Source organism: Dendrobium catenatum, unplaced genomic scaffold (assembly GCF_001605985.2).
Source record: "Dendrobium catenatum unplaced genomic scaffold, ASM160598v2 original_scaffold_119162, whole genome shotgun sequence".
NCBI classification, from domain to species: domain Eukaryota; kingdom Viridiplantae; phylum Streptophyta; class Magnoliopsida; order Asparagales; family Orchidaceae; genus Dendrobium; species Dendrobium catenatum.
Genome location: NW_021437597.1, coordinates 1 through 10,465, shown reverse-complemented (window position 1 = coordinate 10,465; position 10,465 = coordinate 1). Strand labels below are relative to the sequence as shown.

General features: G+C 37.1%; 1 long non-coding RNA gene across 1 annotated transcript; it reads right to left on the bottom strand.

The window, feature by feature from the left end:
* Positions 1–1,050: 1,050 nt before the first annotated feature.
* On the bottom strand, positions 1,051–2,341 carry LOC114578690. Its single transcript, XR_003699667.1, has 2 exons — positions 2,136–2,341; positions 1,051–1,113 (listed from the first exon to the last, which is right to left on the bottom strand). It is a non-coding gene; the product is annotated as an uncharacterized LOC114578690 (long non-coding RNA).
* Positions 2,342–10,465: the final 8,124 nt, after the last annotated feature.

Sequence of the window (10,465 nt, the reverse complement as noted above, 5' to 3'; positions counted from 1 at the left end):
GTATCATTTGTATTCATTTATTGAATGAGATGACGTAAAAATTAGTAACTTGTTTCCATGATTATTCAATTTTCCTTTGCATGAAATTATATTACGCATCATATTAATTACAATAGGAACCCTAACCTTGGGTCATCTTGTGTCAAGGCTAGGGTTGTAAACAAGTCGAGTCGAGTCAAGTAATGGCACTATCGAGCTCGGCTCATCAGTCAAAAAGCCGGCTTGAACTTAAGCTCGTACCACTATAAATGAGCTCTAGCCGCTCTCGAGCATTGGTAATTCGGGCCGCCTTCTGCAACCTAGCAAGCCTACGTGTCGTCCGTCTTCTGAGTTTTGAGCTCCAACAGCCTTACGCGAGCATTCCACCTCGTTCCGAGCTCCCACGCAGGCGGCCCACCTCATTCCGCACTCCCATACTCGCGTTCCTCCTCATTCCGCAAATTCGCAAGAGGGAATATCAAAACCCAGGTGGGAACGAGAGATTTTTAACAATGCAGCGGGTTTCTTAAATTTAATAAATAAATAAACATGATTTAAAAATATTAATTATGATTTGAACCTGCTCGCGAGCTCACGAACCAAGCCATTTAATAAACGAGCTCGAGCTTGTAGCTCGATAAGCTCGGTTCGTAAGCTTGTTATCGAGTTGAGCTGGAGCTGGCTCGGCACACTAACACCCCTAGTCAAGACTAAATTCAGAAAGCAAAAAAGCCAAATGAAAGATAGCTTAGAGAGTAAATACCAAAACCAATACCTTGGCAAGGTTATGTTAACCAATTTATAAAATATTGAACATATATCCATTGGAGTTCCGTAATGATATTCAAGTAGCAACTATTACGGGAGAATACAATTAAAAAAACTATAAAATATGGTAATTGGACATGTTGATAAGAGCATTTTATCGATATATATTTTCTAGCACAAAATCACATAACTTATGAAATTAATGGGTTAAAACTTAGATTCACAACAACTTACCATGTCTGCCAATGAAGGGGAGTTACAATATGGGTCCTGAGAACTAGATGGACAAAACGAAGATATTTGGATATAAAAATGATTTCTGATTATTGAGAGGTGGCACTTTGAGAAGTCGATGCTTTAGGGCTTCTGCAAGAAATACTAAAAGAACATATCTTAGAGTGAGAATGAAGAAAAATTGGTATTAGGTATCAACTAAACCACAAAAGAGTACCACAACCCACATTAAGGCACTATTATTGCATACCAACTACAAAGCGTTAAGGCACCAACAATAACAATAGCAGAGCAAGCAATGGGAATCTCTTAGCGGAAAAACATGAAAGCCCCTTGTTAATATTGCAAAACAAGATTCCACAAAACATGCATGCAAGAACTCATACTCCATGAAGTATTCTATGATCACTAAACCCTCATCTCCAAAAATTCATTCGCCAAGCCTACCAAATTTGAGAATAAAAGGAGATAAATAATGCATACATTAAGGCAAGTAAAATAAGGCCTAAGGAACTAAGCCATGCCTAATCAACGATGAAAGGGTTCAAAGCGTAGGATGCTTCAAATATGCACACAAGCAGTGATTATCACACCCAAGCACGCATAGAATAGAAGAAATTACTAATTCAAACAGTACAATGTCAAATAAAAAAAAAATCATTAGGAAAATAGTTCATTTATTTACTTCATATAAAATTTCTATGTAATTGCGAAATTTTGAAAAATAAAAACGCAAATATTAATCCATTAGAAAACAGGTAATGAGAAATATTAAGGTTAAAATGCAAAAAAAATATATTTTAACCTAAAGTCGCTAAACAAAAGTTATCATGAAAGAACAGTTGTCCAGGAATTTTGTGGAAAAACGTAAAAATCATTAGTAGACATAATCATTAATAGAACCATTCTCACAGCAACTTGGATTTGGGGGAAAAAAACCAAACTCAGCTGAAAGAAATTCCATATGTCGTCGCCAACCCCATGCATAAAACGCTGATAGACAAAAATAAATAAAAACAATTTTATATCGCACCGATCACATCTCCAAAAAGGTACTTACGGAATAAGATCCCCTTATGAATTTCAAAACCCGGAACGCAAGATCCAGAAACTGGAAAATAAAATCGAGCGAAAGAAACATTAGATCTAGCAACCTTATCACGAGATCCAGCGATGGAAACAAGAGATCCAGCGTTGGAAACAAGAGATCCTGCGGCAATAACACCAAATCCCGCGACGCATCGACCGACCCTGCGAAATTAGGAACTCGCCGCTCGCGAGCCTCGTGCAGAAAGTATCTGCTATCGCACGTAGCGGAATAGCCCTAAATTCCAGCAGCCATAACCATTTTATGGGCCCAAAATTGCAGTCCGTGGAGGTCTCAATGCTTAATTAGATAAGCCCAATTGGGTATTTCGGGAGGATATAATTTGGCTTTGTTTTTTTTTTTTTTTTTTAAAGCAAATGGCTACATTAATAACTAAAGAAAAAAAAAATACAAACTACAAGCTAGTAGCATGTGATTCCTTCTTCAACAAGTTAATAAAAAAAAGAGGAACCTTATTCATAACAATATCTTTCCAAATAAAAGAACTAAAGATAACATAGTTAGCACAAAAATCTGCTAACTTATTACATTTTCTATCTATACAATTAAAGATAACGTAATTGAAATATTTGATAAAAGAGAGATCCCCCAACTCCTGTCCACCTCTTCTAACAGCATTCTAAAGAACTTTTATAATATTTTTATTATCACTTTCAATGATTAAATCTTTATAAGCAAACATCCAATCTTTAATAACATCATTGATAGATTAAATAGCTAGAAGCTCCAACCTTGATATATCCCAATGAACACAAGCATGACCAAATGCGAACAAAAATATACCCTTGCAGTCTCAAAAAACACCTCCAATAAAAACAAATTAATCTTGTTCCAATGCTTCAGCTGCCAAATTAGAAATAGACTTGTCGAAATTCTGTTGAATAAGCTCCAATTTGTCTTTTGAAAGATCAGATGAAATCTATTTTTTTCTAATAAGTTCCATAAGGTCCTTCCCAAAGTACTTATTCAATTTCCTTACATCCCAGCAACCATTGGAAATGAACATGTCAACCATTGCTTCGTTGTTATCTTGTGACAACATAAATGTTGGTCATCTATCAATATTTTTGTCCATAATCCAAGTATCTTTGAAGACATCAATAGATTCACCATTAGCAATACTCCATCTAACAATTGGCTCAAGGAATTTCCCTCCATCATTAATCAATTTCCAAGCTACTGAACATGCTTTCTTCGAAGTACCAGCATCAAAAATTGAACCATACTTCGGGAAAAGAACCTTGTGCAATAATGAATCTTTGTCTTGACTATACCTCCAAGCAAGTTTGGCTCTTAACGGTCTAGCTTTTTTTGAACATGAGTGTCCTCGGCCTCCGTAAATCTTCAGTATACACAAAATCTCAGTTAACATAATTAAGCCCAAGATCTTTGTCCTTTTTGTTCCAGATGAAACTTATGCACAGCTTATCCATTTCATTCAAAACACCTTTCAGAATCAATGAAAGGGTAGAATGAAAGGTTGGATAAGAAAGTAAAACCAACTTGACAAGAGTGATCCTCCTGGCTAAAGAAATGAATTTGCCACCCCAAATGTTCAGCATTCTCAAAACTTTGTCTATGATGAATTAAAAATCTGCTCTTACTAGTCTTCTCAATGCTATTTTGACACCCAAAAAAGAGAATTCCTTAACCAATTTGAAGTCCATAATTCTTGAAATTGCTTTTCTTTTCCTTCTATTCACTGATTTTCCAAAAAAAAATATGATTTACTAATGTTTACCTTTTTCCCTGTCCAACCACTAAAATCCATTAAAATACCTTTAATCTCCTTCAACATCTTCAACCTGGCTTCAGAGAAGATAATTATGTCGTTTGCATATAGTAAGTGAGAAATCTTTGGCCCATTTGGACAAATATGAACTCCAATTGTCTCTCTTCTTTGCAAAAAGGCATTCGATAAGAGTTAAGAGCAAATAATAAACAAGAAAGGTGATAAAGGGCAACCTTGTCGAAAACCACTCCTAGCATCGATCCAATTAGTAAAATTGTCATTTATTAACAAAGAGAAGGTAGGATTATGAACACATTCCATAATTAGATTAGAAATTTTGATAGGGAAACAAAAAAAGTCTAAAACTTTCACCAAAGTGGGTCACCCTATATAATCATAAGCTTGCTACATATCTATTTTGAATGAAACTAAACCTTTAGAAGATTTAGAATACCTGAACTTGTGAAAGATTTCTTGGGCTACAAGGACATGATCTGAAAGTGACATACCTTTCAGAAATGTCACTTGTTCTTCAGAGTTCAACTTTGGGATAATAAGCAACAGTCTATTCAATATAACCTTGACAACTACTTTATAAATGGTGTTGCATAGACTAATGGGTCTAAAATTTGAAGGAGATGTAGGTTTATTTACCTTTTGGATCAGCACTATAGTAGTATCTTTTCATTCTTTTCACATTTCCCCAGAATAGAAGAAGTGATTAACTGCATTCCAAAAATCTTCTTTAATAATGGTCCAATAAGATTTAACAAATGAGTAGGAAATACCATCATTTCTAGGAGCAATGTTCCTACCAACTTTCTTGATCCATGTCTCCACTTCTTCCAAGGAGAACTCTTTGTTCAACATAATAATATCCTCTTCATTCAAACATCTCCATTGTTTAGGCCATCCATCTATAGAGCAGCTTCTATCTCTCCATTTTTCTTTAAAGAAACAGAATAAAACATTATCAATTTAATGTTGATCTTCGACAGCCAGCCCATTTTCATCTTTGATCTTGTATATGAAGTTGGAGTTTCTTCTTGCACTAGCAAAGGCTTGAAAAAACCTAGAATTGCAATCACCTTCCACTAACCATTTGACCTTAGCCTGCTACCTCCACCACGTTCATAACCGAGCCAAGGTTGAATTCAATTCATTTTTTTAGCCTTTAATGACCAGCTTTCTTCAATCGAGAGAGGTCCAAAATCTGCTTCCTTAGCTTGTAGTTCCAAGATTTCTTTCTTAAGACTTTCCTTTGAATGATTTAAGTTTTTAAGCTTGGCTTTGCTCTAGTAAAACAAAGCCTTTAAAGCCCTTCTCATCTTATAATTCAAAATTTGGGAATGATTTCCAAAAGTTTTCTTCCTCTCAGCCTCCCTCACCACCGCAATTGAAGTTGTTGAATCTTTAATAGTTTGTTAAACCTAAGCTTATGTCCTAAGGTTAACCAAAAGGGGGGTGAATTGGTAATTTTAAAAATTCTTTTAGATTTTAAAATTTGAAACCGATTGTTTCACAAAGCAAGTTAATTAAAGTTTCAAATCAACCATGGAATTAAAAACTTGTAGTAAGTAAGCAGCAAAAATTTAATGACACAAAGATTTATAGTAGTTCGATCAAACACGACCTACATCTACTCCCTGAAGACTCCCTCTTCAGGTATTGAATTATTAGCAAAAGTGACTCTCCTTTTTCCCCCACAGCAAGGCGAAGAAGCCTTTTCAAAACTCTCTTTCACTAATTCCCGGTGCGGCAAAGAACCATCGTCCTTTCACATCCTCCAAGTGTAGGCAGAAAACCTTCATCCTTTCACACCCTCCAACTGTAAGCAGAGTACCTTCGGCTGTTTACACTCTCTAAGTGTCGGTAGAGAACCATCATTCTTTCACACCTTCTAAGTGTATGAAGAGAACCTTCATCCTTTCAAGTACCTTTGGCTGTTCACACTCTCCAAGTTTCTGCAGAGAACCGTTATCCTTTTACACCCTCTAAGTGTCGGTAGAGAACTGTCATCTGTTCACACTCTCTAAGTCTCAGCATAAAACCAGATCTTATTCGAAGATCTTATCATGAGCAATTTAGAAAGATAAGAGGAAGAGTGATAACTATAATTACAAAGAGATCCTTACCATTGAGTAGCATTGTGAACTCTTCACACTCCACTTGCAAAAAATCTATCTCAAACACTCTCTCACACTCTCTCCTTCAATTGCTCTTGAAAAATCATGAATATAAGATTTTTTATGTCAGTTCTTAATGGACCTTTTATACAAAAGACACAAAAAATCATCCAGAAAACTGAATTTTTTTTATTTTGAGCTTAAACTATCATACAGTACGATCATATTTCATACATACAAATAGTTCAAATACTGTTGCATACGAACCTATTGTGAATCGATATGAAATTATTTTGTACTCGAATATTGTCCAGTATGAACCAAGTTCGTTCGGAACGAACAGTATGAAAATTTTCAAATTTCATCTAAACGAAATGTCGGAACGAAATGGGACCTCACATTTTCATGCTCTGGAAGGAATGTACTAAGTGGGTTTGTATAATACACATACGATCTATACTTAAAAAAATCTTTTTTCACGACCTGGAACCCGAGACGTTCGTACTCGTGAAAGCATATACGAACTATGTTCGTATGGTATGATCCATACTTAGAAAAATTATTTTTAAGCAACCTGAAACTCAAGACGTTCGTACTCGTGAAAGCCTATGTGAACTGGTATCGTCCCATACGACCCATACTTAAAAAAAAATATTTTTACACGACCTGGAACCTAAGACGTTCGTACTCTTGAAAGCATGTACGAATAGGATCATCCCGTATGATTCGTACTTAGAAAAAAAAATTTGAGCAAAGACGAACCTGAGACATTCGCACTCGTGAAAGCATGTACAAATTGGGATCTTCCTGTATGATCCATATTTAGAAAAAAAATTATTTATATTCATTCGATTGCTCATTAGGGAAAATAATTAACCAGATCGTCTCGTATAAAATTATATCATATAGTACGATTAGTTTAAAAAAATATGAATTTTAAACTCTCCCCCGATGTGTGTGTGCTCAGTTACTCAATTACAATCACACTTTCTCAGACTCAATAAAATGAACAATACAGACTTTAGTTATAATAAACTCTAAACTGATCTTGATTTGAAGTCTTCAATAATCTGAAGTATGATTTCCCTGAAATGTTAGTGCACACAAGAGTAAAATAATTCTTTCAAAATATATTAGTGTTGACCTCATTTTTGTATGCGGTCGCTAAGGCCCTTTCAAACTCCAGATTAATTCTAGATCCTAGAATCCACTCTAGACCTTAAGATCCTTTCTTAGAGCCAGACCTTAGGGCCTACTCTATGCCTAGGATTCCCTAGATCCTAGATCCTAAAACCCCTTTAGATCTTAGGACCAATCTAGACTCAAATCAATCCCCACCCTTGATCAACCCAACCTCAAATCAATTCCTACTCTGATCAACTCCAACTCAATTATCCTACTTTGATCAATTAAATCTCAACTTCAATTCAACTCAAATCCAAATTATCTCAAGTTTCAAACAATATCCAAACTTTGAATCTCAATCATTTGACAGTTTTTCTTCTTTTTTTTTTTTTTTTTTTTTTTACCTTCAACTTAGACTTGACCAAAACTCAATCTAGCTTTGACCCATCCATCATTAACAATCACCCACATGATTGTAGAATTGTGGCTACTTCAATACTAATCCATTCAAATTGAAATCCATTGCCAAACAAGAAATCCAAAAACCTCAAATTCAAAGTCCCTAAGGTCTGTCCTAAAGACCCCTTTCCAAAGAGAATTTTCAAAACATTTCCAAAACACAGCAATGGCCCTGATTCAGGGTCTATCACTTGCAAAGGATATAGACATGTCCTGAAGGGTTACCCTCCAATTTTGAGGCCCATTCTGATCTCTTAATCCAAACTGAAATTGAACCCAAAGGCTAGTAAAAACCTTAATATTTACAGCCATTGCCACTTGGACCTCGCACTTTGAAGATCTACCTAGAGCTTCACCAAAGCCTTAGTCACTGTCAGACTATAATATGATATGTTGATCATAAACCTGTATTTCTGATATTCCAGCCCCAGTGCCTAAGCCCAAAAATGACCAAATACACCCTATGGGCTGCCAAACAAGATTCAAAACCAATGAACTATTGAATTGAAGTGCAATCAACTTGCAGCAAGTTTCAAATACCAAATCAAACTTGTCAAGCCCATTCCAAGACCTGGGTCCAATCTTGGTTGAACTAATGTCAAACAGTAGACTAAAAGAACCTTTAAGGTCCCCAAACAGGTTTTTGACCCAAATGAACCTCTCTAGCCATGCAACCACTTCCAATTGGCTTTGAAATGTCATTGAAATCTGTGTACCCAGATACGCAAATCCTAGGTCAACCAGTCTGGTTGACCCAGTCAACCAGGTTGACCAACACGGGCCTTAAGGGGTTCAAATGGGATTTTGACTGAGTTGACCTTCTCAGACTCTGGGATCCACACTCAGTGGTCTCCAATATTATCCAAATTTGTTTCCAGCCCGACTTATCCCTCTTAAGATCAACCTGGGTTTTTGGACACCAGTCAAACTAATGACCCATTTAGCTTCTTAAAGAGTCTAAGTGGGTCAAATTGACCCAATTTGATGCTCTCACCCCTTATACCTATTCAATTAATTCTTGGAAAAGACTCAAGTGTCACTTGACATTTGTCAACTCAACCTCAACCGAGTTGACCAAAGTCAAACCCTCAAATCCTTGTGTGCATTGGTTCCTATTTTTCTAACCCCTTGACTTTTGACTTTTGATCTTTAACCAAACACCTAAATGCCTTCACCTCCAAATGCCACAGTCATCCAGCTTTGATTAAGTTGTGGATTGTAAAAGAAATCAAGTCAACAAAGCACTTAAATTCCTCTGTGAGATGGTCAATCTCTCCTCCTTTGATTTCAACCCCATCTGCCTTAGGCTTGGACTCTCTCCATTGACCTGCTCCTCTCCCCCATGCCACCTCAGCCTCGCCTTGACCCCGTTGTTACTGGTCAAACAGTAAACCAAGAGCTCAAACTCTCCAAAAATGTCTTAAATCAGCTTTTAGCCACTTTCCCCTTGATTTAGGCTGCATTAGGCCGCCCCTTTAATGTCCTAAGCTCTCTGAATAGGTCTCCCTACCAAGCCCAGGACCCTTTGGTTTAAGCCTAAAGTGTAGTGGTCCCCCCCACCTCAAAAGAGCTAGACAATGGTTAGAGAAGGCCCTTTCAGCCTTCTCCCCTGCCACCTAACGGCTTGGGACACTTGTCCCTTCATCAGAGAGAGCCCTCTGATGCCATCCAAAGCCTGTGTCAACTTGCCAGGCCATTTAATAGGAAAAAAGTGGATTTTGAGAGCAATTGGATCAAGAAAACTTCTCTCACTCACCTGCCTCGCCTAGAGCGAGTTCTTTGTTCGTTTTAGATCCTGAGGGGCCTCCCGTCTACACTTCCCACTCAAAACCAAGTGGTTGCACGTCACCGCGGTCTTCTAGGCGAGTCCACCACCTAATCTGTCCACAGCTCGTAAGGTCGTCAGGCGTGTTCGCAGCTCTTTTCAGTGCAGGGATTCTTCACTTGGTACAGTCTTAACAAGCCTCATCAATCCAGAAAATTTTGAAGATCTAGCGGTATAAGTTCTTAAAACCTAGACCAGTTCACTTTAGATGGGCTTAATAGCTTTATATTAGAGTGTTTTAGGCAAAACAAATCTCTCCCCTTTTTGTCAGTCTTCTTCTGAGCTAAAAGTTTCAAGTGATTCAATCCACCGATCGTAGAGAACGAACCAAAAAACGGATCCTAGGGCGTCTTCGTAGTTGATACGGATGTACGTTTTCTTTGGACCGTTGATACAATGAACAACGATCCAGATCTGCCCCTCCGCATTTTGGTCGCCGGCGTGTATCTAGTTAACATTCCGATCGATCGTCTGGTTCGCCCGGTATTCTTAGTTACACATTCATCGATCGTTCTGACGAATCAAGGCCGTCTCTCGGATTGCGGGATCGAACGCGCGCGCTGATCTTCTTCGTTGAACAATACGATCGGATGCATCTCACCGTAGATCAAACCGCGGGTATCCAACGGTCTCGCAAACCGCATGACGTGTTTAAGTTGAAACCCGTGAAGCGGCCTGCGGCCTGACTGCCGTGTCTCAGCCGTCACGCGTTCCGTCCCGCGAACCCGATGCGCACCTTCTACCCGGCGCCGCGTTTGATTAATTAAATTGATTTAAATTTCATTTAAATAATCAACTTCAAAAAATGATAATAAAATAAAATATATAACCAAAAAAATAGTAAATATCAAACTTCATAATTTATCTAGTTTATTTTAAAAATAATGAGAAATAACTATTTTGTATTATTTTATTAAATTTAAGAAAATACATAAAATATATATTTATTTTGTACTTAAATAACACAAGGTTTTTTTGTTTATCTGAAATTGGGCATGAGTATTCTTGGTATACTGACTTCCAATGAAATTTGTTAGTAAGCATTTATTTGAGTTCTATTTTAGTAAAGTTATGAGATTTTCTAAAATATAAGTAATGGTTTATAATTA